At 39.6% G+C, this 20,024-nt stretch overlaps 1 long non-coding RNA gene across 2 annotated transcripts in view; it reads left to right on the top strand.

The window, feature by feature from the left end:
- Positions 1 to 20,024, top strand: part of LOC128592240 (uncharacterized) — a 150,601-nt gene that overhangs the window by 26,309 nt on the left and 104,268 nt on the right. Inside the window, exon 1 of one of the 2 annotated variants that reach the window (XR_008381811.1) lies at positions 9,866 to 10,003. The exons of the other annotated variant lie outside the window; for it this stretch is intronic. This is a non-coding gene — a long non-coding RNA (uncharacterized LOC128592240). Of the gene's footprint in view, positions 1 to 9,865; positions 10,004 to 20,024 lie in introns of those variants that run through there. 2 annotated transcript variants of the gene reach the window in all.

The following is a 20,024-nucleotide window of genomic DNA, read 5'->3' as shown; positions in this document are numbered from 1 at the left end:
GATCACACCGTACTTGTCTTTCTGTGCTTGGCTTATTGCATCGAGCTTAATGTCCTCTGGGTCCATCCATGTTGTTGCAAAGGGCAGGACTTCTTTCTTTAAAGTTGAAAAGTATATCCATTTTATGTAGGTACCACATTTTCTTTTTTTTTTTTTATTGTTGGGGATTCATTGAGGGTACAATAAGCCAGGTTACACTGATTGCAATTGTTAGGTAAAGTCCCTCTTGCAATCATGTCTTGCCCCCATAAAGTGTGACACACACCAAGGCCCCACCCACCTCCCTCCTTCCCTCTTTCTGTTCCCCCCCCCATAACCATAATTGTCATTAATTGTCCTCATATCAAAATTGAGTACATAGGATTCATGCTTCTCCATTCTTGTGATGCTTTACTAAGAATAATATCTTCCACGTCCATCCAGGTTAATACGAAGGATGTAAAGTCTCCATTTTTTTTAATGGCTGAATAGTATTCCATGGTATACATATACCACAGCTTGTTAATCCATTCCTGGGTTGGTGGGCATTTAGGCTGTTTCCACATTTTGGCGACTGTAAATTGAGCTGCAATAAACAGTCTAGTACAAGTGTCCTTATGATAAAAGGATTTTTTTCCTTCTGGGTAGATGCCCAGTAATGGGATTGCAGGATCAAATGGGAGGTCTAGCTTGAGTGCTTTGAGGTTTCTCCATACTTCCTTCCAGAAAGGTTGTACTAGTTTGCAGTCCCACCAGCAGTGTAAAAGTGTTCCCTTCTCTCCACATCCACGCCAGCATCTGCAGTTTTGAGATTTTGTGATGTGGGCCATTCTCACTGGGGTTAGATGATATCTCAGGGTTGTTTTGATTTGCATTTCTCTAATATATAGAGATGATGAACATTTTTTCATGTGTTTGTTAGCCATTCGTCTGTCGTCTTTAGAGAAAGTTCTATTCATGTCTCTTGCCCATTGATATAAGGGATTGTTGGCTTTTTTCATGTGGATTACTTTGCGTTCTCTATAGATCCTAGTTATCAAGCTTTTGTCTGATTGAAAATATGCAAATATCCTTTCCCATTGTGTAGGTTGTCTCTTTGCTTTGGTTATTGTCTCCTTAGCAGTACAGAAGCTTTTCAGTTTAATGAAGTCCCATTTGTTTATTTTTGTTGTTGTTGCAATTGCCATGGCAGTCTTCTTCATGAAGTCTTTCCCCAGGCCAATATCTTCCAGTGTTTTTCCTATGCTTTCTTGGAGGGTTTTTATTGTTTCATGCCTTAAGTTTAAGTCCTTTATCCATCTTGAATCAATTTTTGTGAGTGGGGAAAGGTGTGGGTCCAGTTTCAGTCTTTACATGTAGACATCCAGTTCTCCCAACACCATTTATTGAATAGGGAGTCTTTCCCCCAAGGTATGTTCTTGTTTGGTTTATCAAAGATTAGGTGGTTGTAAGATGTTAGTTTCATTTCTTGGTTTTCCATTCGATTCCAAGTGTCTATGTCTCTGTTTTTGTGCCAGTACCATGCTGTCTTGAGCACTATGGCTTTGTAGTACAGACTAAAATCTGGTATGCTGATGCCCCCAGCTTTATTTTTATTACAGAGAACTGCCTTAGCTATACGGGGTTTTTTCCAGTTCCATACAAAACGCAGAATCATTTTTTCCAAATCTTGAAAGTATGATGTTGGTATTTTGATAGGAATGGCATTGAATAGGTAGATTGCTTTGGGAAGTATGGACATTTTAACAATGTTGATTCTTCCCATCCATGAGCATGGTAAGTTCTTCCATTTGTTAATATCCTCTGCTATTTCCTTTCTGAGGATTTCATAGTTTTCTTTATACAGGTCCTTCACCTCCTTCGTTAGGTATATTCCTAGGTATTTGATTTTCTTTGAAACTATGGTGAAGGGAGTTGTGTCCTTAATTAGCTTCTCATCTTGACTGTTATTGGTGTACACAAAGGCTACTGACTTGTGGACATTGATTTTATATCCTGAAACATGACTGTATTTTTTGATGACTTCTAGGAGTCTTGTGGTTGAGTCTTTGGGGTTCTCTAAGTATAAGATCATGTCGTCAGCAAAGAGGGAGAGTTTGACCTCCTCTGCTCCCATTTGGATTCCCTTTATTTCCTTGTCTTGCCTAATTGTATTGGCTAGAACTTCCAGCACTATGTTGAATAGTAAAGGTGACAGAGGACAACCTTGTCTGGTTCCAGTTCTAAGAGGAAAAGCTTTCAGTTTAACTCCATTCAGTAAAATATTGGCTGTGGGTTTGTCATAGATAGCTTCAATCAGTTTTAGAAATGTGCCACCTATGCCTATACTCTTCAGTGTTCTAATTAGAAAAGGATGCTGGATTTTATCAAATGCTTTTTCTGCATCTATTGAGAGGATCATGTGATCTTTATTTTTGCCTCTGTTAATATGGTGGATAACGTTTATAGACTTGCGTATGTTAAACCAGCCTTGCATCCCTGGGATGAAGCCTACTTGATCATGATGAATGACTTTTTTGATGATAAGCTGTAATCTATTGGCTAGGATTTTGTTGAGAATTTTTGCGTCTATGTTCATGAGTGAGATTGGTCTGAAATTCTCCTTTTTGTTTGGGTCTTTTCCTGGTTTTGGTATCAGGGTGATGTTTGCTTCATAGAATGTGTTGGGGAAGATTCCTTCTTCCTCAATTTTTTGGAATAATTTCTGCAGTACAGGAATAAGCTCTTCCTTGAAGGTTTGATAGAATTCTGGAGTGAAGCCATCTGGACCAGGGCATTTTTTGGTTGGAAGCTTTTTTATTGTTTCTTCGATCTCAGTGCTTGAAATTGGTCTGTTCAGGAGCTCTATTTCTTCCTGGCTGAGTCTAGGGAGAGGGTGTGATTCCAAATATTGATCCATTTCTTTCACATTGTCAAATTTCTGGGCATAGAGTTTCTGGTAGTATTCAGAGATGATCTCTTGTATCTCTGTGGGATCAGTTGTTATTTCCCCTTTATCATTTCTGATTGAGGTTACTAGAGATTTTACTTTTCTATTCCTCGTTAGTCTGGCCAATGGTTTATCTATTTTATTTATTTTTTCAAAAAACCAACTCCTTGTTTCATTCATTTTCTGAATGATTCTTTTGTTTTCAATTTCATTGATCTCTGATTTGATTTTGGAGATTTCTTTTCTTCTACTGAGTTTAGGCTTAGATTGTTCTTCTTTTTCCAATTCCATAAGATCTCTTGTGAGATTGTTGATGTGCTCTCTTTCAGTTTTTCGAATGTAGGCATCTAAAGCGATGAATTTTCCTCTCAGAACTGCTTTTGCAGTATCCCACAGGTTTTGGTAGCTTGTGTCTTCATTGTTGTTATGCTCAAGGAAGTTAATGATTTCCTGTTTTATTTCTTCCTTCACCCATCTGTTATTCAACAGAAGATTGTTTAATTTCCATGCCTTTAGGTGGGGTCGAGCATTTTTGTTAGAGTTGAGTTCCACCTTTAGTGCCTTATGGTCTGAGAAGATACAAGGTAAAATTTCAATTCTTTTGATTCTGTTGATATTTGTTTTGTGTCCCAGGATATGATCAATTTTGGAGAATGTTCCATGGGGTGATGAGAAGAATGTATATTCTTTATCTTTGGGGTGGAGTGTTCTGTATGCGTCTATCAAGCACAATTGTTCTAGAGTCTCATTTAAGTCTCTTATATCCTTGTTTAATTTCTGTTTAGAGGATCTGTCCAGCTCTGTAAGAGGAGTGTTAAAGTCCCCTGTTATGATGGTATTATCAGATATCATATTGTTCAGACTGAGTAAGGTCTGCTTCAAGAATCTGGGAGCATTTAAATTGGGTGCATAAATATTTAGAATTGAAATGTCTTCTTGTTGTATTTTTCCCTTGACCAATATAAAGTGACCATCTTTGTCTTTTTTGACTTTAGTTGCTTTAAATCCACATGTATCTGAAAATAAGATTGCAACTCCTCTTTTCTTCTGAATTCCATTTGCCTGAAAAATTGTCTTCCAACCCTTGACTCGGAGCTTTAATTTGTCTTTTGAAGCCAGGTGTGTTTCTTGCAGACAGCAAATGGATGGCTTGTGTTTTTTAATCCAGTCAACCAATCTATGTCTCTTCAGTGGGGAATTCAAGCCATTAACATTTATTGAGATAATTGACAAGTGTGGTAGTATTCTATTTGTCTTATTTTGTGAGAGTCCATTGCTTAGTTTTATCTTTTGCATCAGTGTGGAGGTTCGGTTCTGTCCTTTAATTTCTGAGTTCTTACTTTGCTGCTGATCCTTTGTGGTGGTCAGTGTGCAGAACAGGTTGAAGTATTTCCTGTAGAGCTGGTCTTGTTGTGGCGAATTTCCTCAATGTTTGTATATCCGTAAATGATTTGATTTCTCCGTCAATTTTGAAGCTTAGCTTAGCAGGGTACAGAATTCTGGGCTGAAAATTGTTCTGTTTAAGTAGATTAAAGGTAGATGACCATTGTCTTCTTGCTTGGAAAGTTTCATTAGAGAAGTCTGAGGTCAATCTGATGGATTTGCCCCTGTAGGTCAACTGGCGCTTACTCCTGGCAGCTTGCAGAATCTTTTCTTTTGTCTTGACTTTGGAGAGGTTCATCACAATATGTCTTGGAGAAGCTCGGTTAGAGTTGAGGCGACCTGGGGTCCGATATCCCTCTGAAAGCAGTGTGTCAGAATCTTTGGTGATATTTGGGAAATTTTCTTTTATAATATTCTCTAGTATGGCTTCCATTCCTCTGGGGCATTCTTCTTCCCCTTCTGGAATTCCTATAACTCGTATGTTGGAACGCTTCATAAAGTCCCATAATTCTGACAGTGAACGTTCTGCTTTCTCTCTCTTCTTTTCTGCCTCTTTTACTATCTGAGTTATCTCAAAAACTTTGTCTTCTACCTCTGAAATTCTTTCTTCTGCATGGTCTAACCTGTTGCTGATACTTTCCATTGCATCTTTAAGTTCCCTGATTGACTGTTTCATTTCCTTCAGCTCTGCTATATCCTTTTTATATTCTTCATATTGTTCATCTCTTATTTGATTCTGTTTTTGAATTTCCTTTTGGTTATTTTCCACTTTATTAACAGTTTCCTTCATTGTTTCCATCATTTCCTTCATTGTTTTCAACATGTGTATTCTAAATTCCCTTTCTGTCATTCCTAACATTTCTGTATAGGTGGAATCCTCTGCAGTAGCTACCTCATGGTCCCTTGGCGGGGTAGTTCTGGACTGGTTCTTCATGTTGCCTGGAGTTTTCTGCTGATTCTTCCTCATGGGTGATTTCTTTTATCTGTTTACTTGCCCTAATTTTCCTTTCAATTCCTCTTGCTCTTTAAGTTCTTGTGCCTGTGGACTAAGGGTTACAGGACCAGAAGGGTGAGAAGGTTTAAGAGCAAAAAAGCGATGAAAGAAATGAGGACCGAGTGATAAGAAAAAAAAAAAAAAATGAAAAAAAGAAAAATAGAGAAAGGAGAGTGGTTGGGTGAAAGGAATATTGACAAAAAGAAGAGAGGCACAGAAAGAGGGAGACAGAGCAATATAGGTGTACAGTAGGGTACTTTGATACAACCTTAAAAAAAAAAACACCTTCTGGGGGTGCCAAGTGGGGTGGTTCACTTGAGGTCAGCAGCTCTTTGCTAACCTGATCAGACACAGTACCCCACCTCCACCAAGTAGAGAGGAAAGACAAAAATGCTATAAATCAAACCAAAACAAGCAAACAGAAAACTTTACGGGATAAAATTGGCTGGAAAAACCAAATAATAGTGGTAGAAACACTAACAAAAATGAAGTTCTGATTATTGAAATAGGCAGCAATGGGAAATTATAATTAAACTAGAAAAATTGAGAAAGAAAAAGGATCTGTATGGAAAAGGTTGAACTTAAAAAACAAAACAACAATCTAGAACGTCAAAATAAACAAAAAAAAAACCAAACCAGAAAAAAAAACAAACAAACAAACAAACAAACAAAAAAAAAAAAAACACACACACGCAACCAAAAACAAAGCAGTATGTATATGGAATTGAATATTGTCTGGGCAACACGTGGTCTTCTGGGGTATGAGATGTTAATCACAGTTCTGATACGACTGGAGGCTGCTAGTTTCTCGAACCCCAGCAGGTAGACACCCTAAATCTCTCTTCAGCCCACTTAAAAGGCACTTTGAACTTGTTCACTTACTGAGCAGAAGCTTTCTCAGGGAAGTGCTTGTTGCTGGAATCACTGCTGAAGTGGCTATCCACTTACCCTGTGTGTCAAAACTGGTCTCCCTCTGCCCCCGAGGGTTAGGGCTGCAAGGCGGCTCAGACCCCGCCCTTAGGCTACTTGGTCGCTGGGTTACCAGCTCCCACCCAATTCCAGCTCTGCGACCCTGAGGGCGGAGCTTGCCAGGGCAGATCGCTCACAATGTCTGCCTGTGACCCACAGCCAAACTCTATTAGCTCCGTCTGGCTCAGCGGCTCAGACTGGGGCCCTAGACAAAGGCCAGAGTTCTCCGCACTCCCGCTCAGGCTCTCCCCAAGGCAGTTCAGCTGAGTGCCAAGTCCAAAGACACCAAAACAGTTCACAGGTAAGGCCTTTCTGGTTTGCAGTCTCGCTGCTACTGAACTTACAGTTGCGGGCAGGTTTAGGCGGATTGAACACACGCGACCACTTGCCGGTTTTCCACTGTTTTAGTCCTCCTCTTGGGGTCCAGAAGTCTCTCGCTGACTCCCTGTATCCTCTCAGGGGTGATGATAGGCAGATCCCACCAGCCAGAGATGCCTGGAGTCCTATATCCCCAGACTCACGGTGCCCAGATGCAAGGAAGCTGTTTCTCGGCTGCCATCTTGCTCCACCCTCCGGTACCACATTTTCTTTATCCACTCATCCATCCATGATCATTTAGGTTATTTCCTCATGTTGGCTTTTGTGACAAATGCTGCAGTGAACGTGGAAGTGCAGTTATTTCTTTGAGATCCTATTTTAATTCCTCTGCGTAAATACCCAGCAATGGGATTGCTAGATCAGATGAACATTCTATTTTTAATTTGGGTAGAACATCCATACAGTTTTCCACAGTGGCTGTGCCAACTTCCATCCCCACCAACAGTGTATAAGGGTTCCCTTTACTCCATGTCTTCATGAACACTTGTTACGTTTTGTTGTTGTTGTTTAAATACTAGCCAGCCTAACAGGTGTGAAGTGCTATGTCATGTTGTTTTGATTTATATTACCCTAATAATTTGTGATGTTAAACACCCATTCACATATCTGACATAAAAACAGATACATACACCAAAAGAACAGAAAGAAAGCCCAGAAATAAGCCCACACACATTAGGTCAACTTGACCCAGGCACCCAAAATAGAAAATAGGAAAAATAGTCTCTTCAATAAATGGTATTGGGAACCCTGGATATCCACATGCAAAAGAAGTTGGACTTTTATCTTATACCATACAAAAATCATCCCAAATATATTAAAGACTTAAACATAAGACCTGAAACCCTAAAACGCCTTGAAGAAAATGAGGAAATATTTCCTTGACATTGGTCTTGGCAATGTTTTTTTGGATATGACACCAAAATTAGAAAAAGCAATTGTAACAAAGCAAAAATAAGTTGAAGAACATCTAACTTAAATCTCTACACCATAAGAGACATGATCAAAAAAAAATTAAAAAGGCAGCCTATGGAATAGACAAAATATTATTTGCAAATTGTATTTGCAAACCATGTATCTGAGAAACGTTCATATGCAAAATATATAAGAAATGCTTATGACTTGATAGCCAAAAAACCCAAATAATCTGATTAATAATGGGCAAAGGACCTGAATAAACATTTCTCTAAAAAAGACATAAAAATCTCCTGATTTGTAATATTGGCATCAAATTAGAATCTTTGAAAATATGTAGGCTAAACAAAAGACATCTGTGAACTAGATTTAGTCAATCTGTAAACTTGGATCTATAGAGCCAGCTTAGAAACCTAGAACTGTTGAGTTGGAAAACAAATATTAATATCGTCTTCTCCAGTATCAAGCTGTATTGAATAACTGCTAGCTCTTATCCTTGATGTGACTCAGTGTACTTGGAAACTGTCATGCATATTCACATTGGATAACTTTTCAAACAGTTTCCACTTTAGAAATGTCCTACCTCCATCTCTGATTGTCACAGTTTTTCGTAAAGGACTTGCCCAATGTCATTCCCTCTGAGCTACCTTTTTTTGCTGCCATACTCTTGTGGAGCATAAAACTGTCCCAGAATTATGCTTTCATGTCCTTTTTCTCATCGGACATTGTATATCGCATTGTAGCTGTTTTTCACTTCTCTTCTTATTTGGTTTATGAACTCCTTGAGACCAGTTAAAACAGAAATACAATTAGTTTTTCTTTTACAGTGTTTGTACGATCAAATAAGTCACTCTATATAAAACAGAGGCACATTAAGTATTTGATAGCAGTGGTGTCCTATTAAACACAGGGTTTTAGACCAATAGATGCTTGCCAAGGGAACAATTTCACCTCTGTCAGCAAAGCTCTTGGCATCCTTACTATAGATGTACTGTAAAGAATTTCCTTGGAAATCCCCATCAAACAAAGCTTCTAATTAACAAAAAGGATTATATCAAAAAGAACTATGTATTCTATTTATTCACTTGGGGTATCCGATAGTAAATAAGATAAACTTATGTCCTGCCCTTATTGAGATTAAATATTGCTGAGGCAAGATAGAAAATGAGCCAGGCTCGGTGCCTGTGGCTCAAGCGGCTAAGGTGCCAGCCACATACACCTGAGCTGGTGGGTTTGAATCCATCCCGGACCTGCCAAATAACAATGATGGCCGCAACCAAAAAAAATAGCCGGGCGTTGTGGCAGGCGCCTGTAGTCCCAGCTACTTGGGAGGCAGAGGCAGGAGAATCACTTGAGCCCAGGAGTTGGAGGTTGTTGTTGAGCTGTGATGCCACAGCACTCTTCCCAGGGCAACAGCTTGAGGCTCTGTCTCAAAAAAAGAAAGAAAATGAGCCAAATAATTAAATAAATGTCATCATTTTAGAATATGGATAGTACAAAAAGGAAATAAACAGCATGAGGTGAGTAATTGTAATGAGGGGAGAGCCACTTTATACTGGGGAACCATGGAAAGCTTCTCTGAGAAGGAAACTTTTGAACTCAGGTGAGGAGAAGATAGCCCTGTGGAAATCTGAAGAGAAAGAATTTTAAGAAGAGGAAAGAATAGTGTATAGGGTCCATGGCAAGTGGAAAGAATCTTGGTGTGTTGCACTTTTAAAAGGAGTGAGTGAGGTCAGTGTCAAGGGGCCTAGGGCACAAGGGGGAGATGATGTGAGACGTCAGTAAGTAAAGCCACATTTCACCTGGCCAGGTAGGTTGGATTGTGCTCTAAATGAGGGAATCATATAATCTGGCTTGAACCTTTACAAGATCTAAGTTCCCGGGAAAGAGAAAAGGTGGCAAAGAAGCTAAAGATGGAAATTCAAAGATTATTAAGAGGCTATTGCCATAATTGCAGTGAGAATTGGTGAAGAGAAGTAGGTGGGCTTTGGGGGTTTTCTGAGGCTGAATGGATAGATTAAGTTGATAGATTTTGGAAGTGGGAATGTGAGAGAGGAAAGCATTTCCTAGGTCTGAGGCTTCAGCAGTAGGGTGGAGAGACAGCTGTGCCATTACAAGGGAGAAAAGTAGGTGTAGGGTGGGCGGGAGGTGAGGATAAAGAGCATGTTTATCTCTCACAATCTGACAAATCCTTTCAATATGCAAGGGTGGATTTCAAGTGCCACTGTGATATCTAGAGCCTGGATGTGTGAGAAAGAAAAAAGGGGGTGAGAACCAGTCCCTGAGGCCCTCTGACATTTACAGTGCCAGCAGAAAAGAGAAGGGCCACTCAGGAGACACAGAAGGAGTCATCATTGGCACAAGACTGTTAAGAAAAACCAAGACGAGGGGAGACTCAGAAGCCTTCAGGAGGGGAGAAGGATGAAAGAGCAATCCTACACCAGTGGCTACCATGCAAGGTAAATGGGAAATAGTGATGCTGTGTCTTTAACCTGCCCTCTGTGTCCCAAGCAAACCAAGTCCCTTTGCATCACTTGGATTTTGGCCTGGCTGCTCTGTCTGTCTGAAAACCTTCCTTTCCAGCTCTGGATTCGGTCAGGTCCTTCTCATTCTCCAAGTCTCTGCTTACAAACACCACCTCCTCACAAAGCTCTTCCTGATCTCTCTCCATGAAACAGATCCTTTGCTGGGCTCTCTCAGTTTGTTAATTACTTTTAAGCACTTACTATTCTCAAAAATTTCCTCGTGTGTTTCATCTCTTATTCTCTGTTCCTCAGTGAGAACATAAGCTCTGTGAGGGCAGAGCATTTTGCTCTCACCCATTGCTCATCCTAGCATTATCAAAGTGTCTGTATTGATGGAAGAAGTAAATAAATGAGAGAAAGAAGGCTAATTAAATTAGAAAGTGTCAACATGATGGGGATATTAGAACACAGGGTTATGTTTTAGGTATAGGATTGCAACATTTCCCTGCTACTGCCCTAGAAAATTCCGTGAATCATGTGGCTTAAATAGCAGACATTTATTTTCTCCAAGTTCTGGAGTATAAAAGTTCAAGACCAAGGTGTTGGAAGGTCTGGTTTCTCCTGAGGCTTCTCTCTGGCTCGCAGATGGCTGCCTTCTTGCTGTGTCTTCACGCGGCCTTTTCTCCATGCGCACCTTTTCTCTGTGTGCAGGCATCCCTGGTCTATCTCTATACCTTCTCTAACTTCGTGTAAGGACACTGATCACATAGGAGCAGGGACTCCCCATTATCATCTCATTTAACCTTAATTATCTTCTTTAATCCCCTGTTTCCAAATATAGTCACTCTGAGTGTTAAAGCTTCAAAATATGAATTTGGGGTGGACACAATTCAGTCCATAATAGCTCCACTGAACTCTGGGATGCCCACTCTTTCACTGCAGGAGTCTGTGACTCAGTTCCATAGTAAGAAAAATGTCCTTTGTATTCTCCTTAGATTGGCAGCATTGGGGCTTTAAAGGGGGGTGGGGTGGGGAAGTGCTTATTCAGTTAGATATTAGTGGCTTCTCAGAGGATCTGTGCTAAATCTGGAGGACAAAAAAGGGCTACATGTTCTTTTCATTTTACATCAGGAAACCCTTTGATATTTCTGTCATCTACTCCAGAACACTGGCTTTCTTTCCTCCAAAGATGTGAGAATTCAAGCATGAAAATCTGTTATTAAAGACCTCATTATTCTTCTGCAAATAGCACACAAATCCTGAAAATATAGTTTAATTATTTAAATGGATCATGTTATAAGTAATGATTGCCTAGTACATTGCTTACTTAGAAAAGGAAATAATCTTGGTGCATTTAATTCCGTGGAGTAGTGAACAGTGACTTCTTTTCGATTAATTGTTTCACACTTAGCACTTTTCATTTCGATCTCTGAAGCAATGGAGATTAGGTTTAATTAGAACAACTAATTCTTCAACTTGGAGAAATCTCTTGGCCTGCCTGTCTGCATTATTTTATCTGGTAAACTATATCAAACAAAGGCATGACTTCAAAAAAAAGGACATTGCAATTTGCCAGGGAATTGTGAATAAAAACAGAAAGTAATGCATTTTCCTTCTGCTACTGTGCAAAGATTGATCATCCAACAGATGTTCCGGGCATCGCCTGAAACCGTCTGTTATAATTCACATGCTTTATTGGGAGAGCTGGCAATGTGCAGAATGTGACAAACGATGAGTGACCATGCTGGATTTAAGGTGGAGTTTTTAAGCTGGGTTGGACCAGGCCTCTCGGTTTTCTGCCCAGAGTTTATTTTGGACCACGTCCGTGACACAATGAAAAACATTTTTAAAAAAGGCATTGAGTTAATTTTTGCAGTTTTCTTCTTATTAGACTATTTAATGAGGACAATTCTTGAAAGTAAGGAAGCCTCTCTTTAGACGCTGATGACACACCTATGTCCTTCCAAGTTGGAGATCCAGAGCATTCCTGGTGAGACAGAGTTCATCTGATAGTATTGGCTTTGCTTCTGCAATCTGTTCTTAATCACACTTGGAACATATCTAGACAGAAGGCAGAACATACTCTAGCCCCTTGAGAGTTAGTTTTCAGGTTCCCCTGAAATACCACTACAGCCTGAAATAGCTAATTTTCTATGGATGAGGTGAGAATTCCTTCACAAACAAAAGTGTCAGAAATACCAAACAGTAGAAAGACTCAATCAAATGTAACAATAATTCTGATTTCAGCAGCATCCAAACTACTCCCTCTATTCCTGATGTGCCTAAACTGAGCCTGTTTTACCTCTTGGCCATGGCTTAAAGCTCAAGTATTTCAACCGTTTTCACAATTGTCCCACTCACATGCACTGGGGAATCTAAAGAAGGTTTTAAAGATGTTTTCTTACCCTCTTCTCCTCTCCCTGCCAGAAGCAACACAAATTCCTTTTCTTGTCTACTATGCCCTTGCGATGTCTCCATAAACCAGAGGAGCCATCAGAAGGGTGGCACGTAGGAGGACGTATCAGAGAATCCATTCCAAATTAATACAGTCCTTTCTCTTGCCGAGAGGACTTGTGATGAATACAGTTTTGACTGATCCTAGTACAAATTTTTTATTTCTCCCGATTCATCTCAAACTTTAGGGTAGTGAAAAAATCATGGGCTTTAGAATTACATCTATATGTCCCAAACTTTACATGTTTGTGAGACTATATTTAGGAAAGGCAACAAAATTAGCAATTCCTGGCAAGCACAGCAAACACTGCTTCAGGAGTGGGTGCACACCTAAAAAACCAGTAACTTTCCTTCACTTGGAGTAAGGGCTGGGCAGGACAGGCTGGGGCAGCCCTGATACATTTGGACAAATGTACATACCAGGATAATGCCTCAAAATGTTGATCGGTTCGATGTCTTGTAAATATGGTTGTTTTCTGTAACACAATTTAACCTACAGTAAATGGCACATCATTTAGGTAAGAGCTAAAGCTCCTGGAAAGAGGTTTGCAGTTACCTCCTTACTTTTCTCTTCTTTATCTTATATGGAGTACCTACCACAGTGTGGGACATGTTTACATGTTTAGTGAATGGAAATAATTTGAAGTGATCTTTGGAAAAGTGAATTCTTCATCCTGGAAGGACTGTTCTGACCAGAAAGATCATTTTCTTATGAAGAAACACTTCATCGGAGTTTTATGTGGACATTTCAAGTGTTGTTTTCTAGAGACAGGTTTCTTCCGCGTTGTGCACAGTGATGATTACATTAGGACAATAATTTGTCCTTTCTAAACCGACAGCAGGGCAGTGCCTGTGGCTCAAAGGAGTAGGGTGCCGACCCCATATGCCAGAGGTGGTGGATTCAAACCCAGCTCCAGCCAAAAACTGCAAAAAATAATAATAAGAAGAAATTAAAAAATAAACCCACAGCAGTGTGTTCACCAGCCGTAGCAGCAGGCTGCAGAAAGTGAAATATTTTGAAAAGTCATCTGAGAAGAGTTACAAAACTGAAGGAGACTCAGGCAGGGGGCGGAGAATTGTTTCTGGTGGTGGGGAGAAATAATAGGATAATTGTGAGAAAATCACAGTAGAGTAATTATTTTTGAGTCTGAAGAAAATAAAATGTCTGCAGAACCCCAGTCCCCTGGTGCCCATATGTACGTTCTTCTCTTTAGAGAAGTGCAGCCTCTCCAAAGTCCATTCCCACACTGCAGTAACTTCTACAGTTAGCCCCCGCCTGCCTTATGATTAAAAGCTTACAGTGCTCCCTATTGTAAAATCCAGTGAAAACAAGGGCTTGTTTTCCATACTAAATTTCCTAACTAAAGTTCTCCCAATGAATTTAATAAGTGTGCATCGAACTAATAGACAGATATTTTTCAATAGCCCCCAATACTATAAAATCGTGAGAGGAAAATACTCATTCCAGGTAGTAAAATGTAAATGCACCTCTCCATCCCACATGTTTTCATTTCATCTTAGGTTGTTTGCTTCATACTTTTCTTGCCACATCAAATGAAAATGCCTGGTGCTATTGAGAAAAACCAAATTGGAACATTTCAACTTTGAAATCTCTCTAAGTCACTTAGAAAATAAACTTCTTTTTGTTTTTTTCTGTTTGGAATTAGGTTCCACACATCCCCTCCTCTGTGTATGCCAAACATATTTTACATCTCAAATTCTGACATTTCTGACCTTTTCTTTGGCTAGGAAAAGTCAATGTAGAATATGAATTAGATATTTTTTCTTTGGGCAGTTTTTTCAAACTACATCCCAAAAGTATCTTTTCAATTTTTTAATTGCCCCCCGCCCCACTGTTAAGAGCTACAAATCTCAAAGGGGATAATGCAGGAAAGGAAAATGTGAGAATTTAGAAACAGCATTTGCAATGTATCATGGAGACTCTTGGTTTTTCTGGCCCTGTCAATCCGGCCCATTTTTCATTGAGCAGATAAGCCTTTTCAAAGAAATGAGCCAGACTTCAATTTCTGGAAGACTCTTTTGATATAATCCAGAATTGATGGACTACAGATCAAACAGGAGAGAAAAAAAGGAAAAGAAGCAATACATGAAAGTAAAATGAGAAGAAAAAAGGAGGACATGGGATTGGATGGGAGTTCACACACTCCATGTTTCCCCCCTCAACTCCATACCACAGCAGTCATACTAGAAAGCCATTTTACAGTACCTCAGGTGAGATAAGTTAATGATATCCATTTAACACTATTTCCATTGTGTGAGGAAGTAAAAGTTCAGAGAAATTGAGTAATTAACCCATGTTCATTAGGAAGTAGGTGGATTTCAACCTAAGTCTACGGTTTTCATGACGATTTCTTCTCTCTTAGGAAAGATTCAGGATAGGTGAAAAGATAAAGAAGAAAAAGGACTCAGAAAAAATAAAATTTCATCATATAATTCCCATATTTGAGCCATGTTAGTGCTTTTAAGATTTGTATGTATGTATAGTGTCAAAAAATTGAACAATTTAAAAAAGTTAAGAGAAAAAATAGAAGTAATCTGTAATCCCAATACCCAGAAATAATTGCTATTTATTTTTGGTACATATCCTTCTATAGTTTTTAATTGTGTGTGTTTGATGATATACAGTAGAGCCTCCATAGGTGACCACCTCTCTCTATTACCATCTCCTTAAGTTGACCTAATTTTCAAAGATTGAGCATGAGCCACATGCACTCCATATGTTGACCACCTCTGTGTGCTTTATTGAATACATTCTATGTCCCAGGCACCATACTAAGAAATAGGGATTTACAATGAAATAAAGAGAAAGAGAAAGAAAATGGATAATATCCTTGCCCTCAGAAAGTTCACATTTGATGAGGGAAACAGATAATAAACAATTTGATCTTTAAAGTATCATGAAGAAAGCACATATAGATTTGATGCAGAAGTTCTCTATTTTAGAAAGGAAACTCAGGGAGTTTCTGAGGATAGGACATTGGAATTTGAAAATTAAAGAATAAGCAGCAAGTTAAAGGTGAAAAATCAAAGAAATTGCATTCCAAGAGAAAGGACAACAGTCAAACCAAGGGCTCAGCAAGTACAAAAACTGGAGGCAGGAAAGATCTTCCTTGCTCAAAGAGAAGAAAGGTCTGGGTTGCTGAAATGTGCATGGAAGGGAGAACTGTAAGGGGAGGCTAAGAGATGGAATCAGGAAGGAGATCCCACAGGGTTTTGTGGGTGATAAAAGCCTTTGAATTTCACTCTAAGTACAGCTGAGAAGCTTAAGGTTTGCTAAGCAAGGATAGACCTGATGTGATTAAGGTATAACAGGAATGACTTTCTCAGTTGCAGGCTCAGGAATGGAAAAATAGAATTTATTTCTTGACCCAATTTAATTTCCGACATTTAGCCTCAAGCTTGCCCAGCAGTAGACAATCAAATCTATCCAATTGCACGTGTTTCTCAGTTCCATACAGTGATTTTTCACAAAATCCAAAAGTATAATTCAATCATATTTTGCCCTTCACCTCTTCCTTGTCCAGGACAGAAGGAGCTTATGAATATCAGTACGTTGACAGGTGTATGCATTCCAGGTGTGTATGTGATGGTGGTGGGGGTTGTATTATTGCTCCTCTGCTGGCTTTCACTACTGTGTGCCAGTCCTCAGGCACATCCCCATCTGCGCAAATAAGAGAGACTTGTCCAATTGTCTTGTGCTAGGTGCCAGTGATCAATTTCTGCCCCTCTAACATGACTCTGGGCCCACCAGACCTCACCTCTAATCCACAGTTCCATTCAGATTGCTTCTCTCAGCAGTCAGGCATAGTCCACTGAGCTGGGGCCCCCAGACCTCCCACAGCCTTCTTTTTGGTATAGACAAGGGTCAGTGATTCTCCATGCCATTGTGAGGGATGTGGAGGTACTTTCTGACACTCACAAGTGCCCTAGTACTGTGCTTCTCCAAGTCTCTCTTCCAGGTATCCAGAGACCTAGAGTTTCAGCAAGCAAGGCCACAAGTTCACTCTATTCTGTGATTCTCAAATTTAAAGAGAGATTTCTACCAGACATAGGCCAAGGACAGAGATGACTGTAGATTGGAGGAAACCTTCCATCGGCCTACCATGTCTAGTCCTTTTATTTTTGTCTTTACAAAATTGTTTCTTTTCTCTCCCCTGCTAGAACACATTTTCTACTCTGGAATGTGGGGATGCGGCAGTGTTATGGATGGCAGGGACTAAACCCAGAAGCCATGAGTGTGGCATCCTTGACTTCACCGTGGACCTACGCATAGTACTGAGTACTCATTCCACTCAGCTACCAAAGGAGACATGCTGAGTGTAGAAAACAGCATAACCATCAACATTTTGAGGCATTATCCTACTATGTACATTTTTACCCACAGCCTGTGCTTATCCCCAGCTCTTACTCCAGCTTTGGGAAGTTACTTACTAGGTTGTCTTAGGCAGGTCCCTCTCTTCCTTCTTAGGCAATGTTTGCTTTGCTTGCTGGGACTTGCTCATTTTGTTGCCTTTCCTATAATCTAGTCCCATGTACACCTAAAATTTTGAGCATATCAGAGTACATTTTCCTTGTTTCCAACATTAATGTATTTTTGTTCTTTTTTTTTAGCTTTTTATTTTTAAATATATTTTTAACCATTTCTGTTAGAATTTATGAAAGTTTAAATATCTTCTCTTTGATTACCACCTTATCTTAGGCTTTGTTTAAAAATATTGACCTATTTAAAACATCTGGAGTGCATTTTAGTGGGTTTGTTTGTTTTTAGAGACAGAGACTTACTTTGTCACCCGCGGTAGAGATCTGTGGCATCCTATGTCACAGCAACCTCAAACGTTTGGGCTCAAGCAATCTTCTTGCCTCAGCCTCCCAAGTAGCTGGAACTACAGGTGCCTGCCACAATGCCTGGCTAGTTTTTCTGTTTTTTAGAGACAGGGGTCTCACTGTTCCTCAGGCTGGTCTTGAACTCCTAAACTCAAGTGATCCACCCACCTTGGCTCCCGGAGTGCTAGGATTACAGGCATGAGCCACTGTGTGTGACCCATTTTAGATGCCTTCGTAGAAGGCATCAAATTTTGGCATTTTCTACTCCTAAAATAGTTATCCAATGATTCAGTTAATATTTATGGCTATAAACCCCTGGAGTATCTGTTCACTAGAGGCAACTGGGTCACAGCCCTGCGGGGCTGTCAGTGACTGGGTGTGACAGAGGTGCAAGGTGGGGAAAGAGGCAACAACCTTCCCAGACTAATCTATTTGCTGGGTGGGTCCTTCTGACTTCACAGAGCACAGGAGCAAGCCATATCTGAGTTGACACCAGACCCCTGTGATCAAGTTGCCAGAAACCTTTTAAACTCTCCCACCTGAGACAGGTGCTGACTGAGACAATTGATTTGGACTTTATGAACTGAGCCAATCACCTGAGGACTATTCAAGTGGTGTCCTGGGTGTATGGTTGTAGGAAGGTTTGATTTTCCTTTTCCAATTGTTCCCTGTGGGGGGCGGGGTGACTTAATTGCTGGTATTTCTCCACAGCTGAGACTTCAACCTAGAGTAACTGTTTCACTAGGGTTGGACAGAGACCAGCTGAAAACAAAACAGAACGACTTAGCCCCACCACACCAAACAGGTCCCCAGTTTCTCAGGCCATAGCACTATAAGGGTCCTCAACAAAGCTCCAGGGGAAAAATAAAACGGTGTAAAACAATCATGGGGCAGAATCAGTGGAAAAACTCTGGTAACGTGAATAACCAGAATAGAACAACCCCCCTAAGGAAAGATATGGCAGATGTAACTGAAGATTCCATTCATAAAAAGCTGGCTGAGATGTCAGAAATTGAAATCAGAATTTGGATTGCAAACAAGATTAATAGAATGGAGGAAAATTTGGAATTAGAAATTCAAGGAGCAATTCAAAAGTCAGAATTAGAAATTCAAGGAGATATTCAAAAGTTGTCTCAAGAATTTAACAAATTTAAAGACAAAACCACCAAAGATTTTGATGCACTGAAGCAAGAATTTGCAGCCCTCAAAGACCTGAAAAATACAGTAGAATCCCTCAGTAACAGAGTGGAGCAAGCAGAAGAAAGGATTTCTGACATTGAAGACAAAGCCTTTGAACACTCCCAAACTCTCAAAGAGGAAGAGAAATGGAGAGCAAAAATGGATCATTCTCTCAGAGACCTCTGGGATACTTCAAAGAAGGCTAATATCTGCCTCATTGGAATCCCTGAAAGTGATAAAGTGGCCTCGCAAGGCACAGAGGCCCTTCTCCATGAAATTAAGAAAGAGAATTTTCCAGACATGCCAAGAGATTCTGAAATTCAGATAGCAGGCAGTTTCAGAACCCCAGCATGACTCAACCCAAATAAGACATCCCCCAGGCATATCATAATTAACTTCACTAAAGTTAATATGGAGGAGAAAATTCTGAAAGCAGCCAGATGTAATAAATCCATTACCTATAAAGGGAAGAATATTAGAATGACTGCAGATCTTGCTGTTGAAACTTTTCAAGCCAGAAGAGGGTGGTCATCGACTTTTAATCTCCTAAAGCAAAATAACTTTCAACCCCATAGCCTGTATCCAGCTAAACTGAGTTTCATTTATGATGGAGAAATTAAATACTTTAATGACATTCATATTTTGAAGAAATTTGCCATAACTAAACCAGCTCTTCAGGATATTCTCAGATCTATCCTTCATAATGACCAGCCCAATCCTCTACCACAAAAGTAAACTCACTCAGAAACTTTTGATCAAACTCCAACTTACACACTGGCGAAAGGATTAAAAATGTCCACTGGACTTTTGAAAACCTCGATACACAAAATTTTACCAGACCTAACAATATTCTCCATTAATGTGAATGGCTTAAACTGTTCTCTAAAAAGGCACAGGTTAGCTGCCTGGATACCAAAACTCAGGCCAGATATTTGCTGAATACAAGAGTCACATCTTACCTTAAAAGATAAATATGGGTGAAAGAATGGTTGTTCATATTTCAGGCAAATGGTAATCAGAAAAAAGCAGGTGTTGCAATTCTATTTGCATACACAATAGGCTTTAAACCAACAAAAGTAAGGAAAGATAAGAATGGTCACTTCATATTTGTTAAGGGTAATACTCAATATGATGAGATTTCAATTATTAATATCTATGCACCCAACCAGAATGCACCTCAGTTTATAAGAGAAACTCTAACAGACATGAGCAACTTGATTTCCTCCAGCTCCATAATAGTGGGAATTTCAACACTCCTTTGGCAGTGTTGGATAGATCCTTCAAAAAGAAGCTGAGGAAAGAAATTTTAGATTTAAACCTAACCATCCAACATTTGGATTTAGCAGACATCTACAGAACATTTCATCCCAACAAAACTGAATACACATACTTCTCATCAGCCCACGGAACATACTCCAAAATTGATCACATCTTAGGTCACAAGTCAAAACTCAGTAAATTTAAAGGAATAGAAATTATTCCTTGCATCTTCTTGAACCATCATGGAATAAAAGTTGAACTCAGTAACAACAGGAAT

This window comes from Nycticebus coucang, chromosome 8 (assembly GCF_027406575.1).
Source record: "Nycticebus coucang isolate mNycCou1 chromosome 8, mNycCou1.pri, whole genome shotgun sequence".
In the NCBI taxonomy this organism is placed as follows: domain Eukaryota; kingdom Metazoa; phylum Chordata; class Mammalia; order Primates; family Lorisidae; genus Nycticebus; species Nycticebus coucang.
This window is presented reverse-complemented; position numbering and strand designations above follow the sequence as displayed.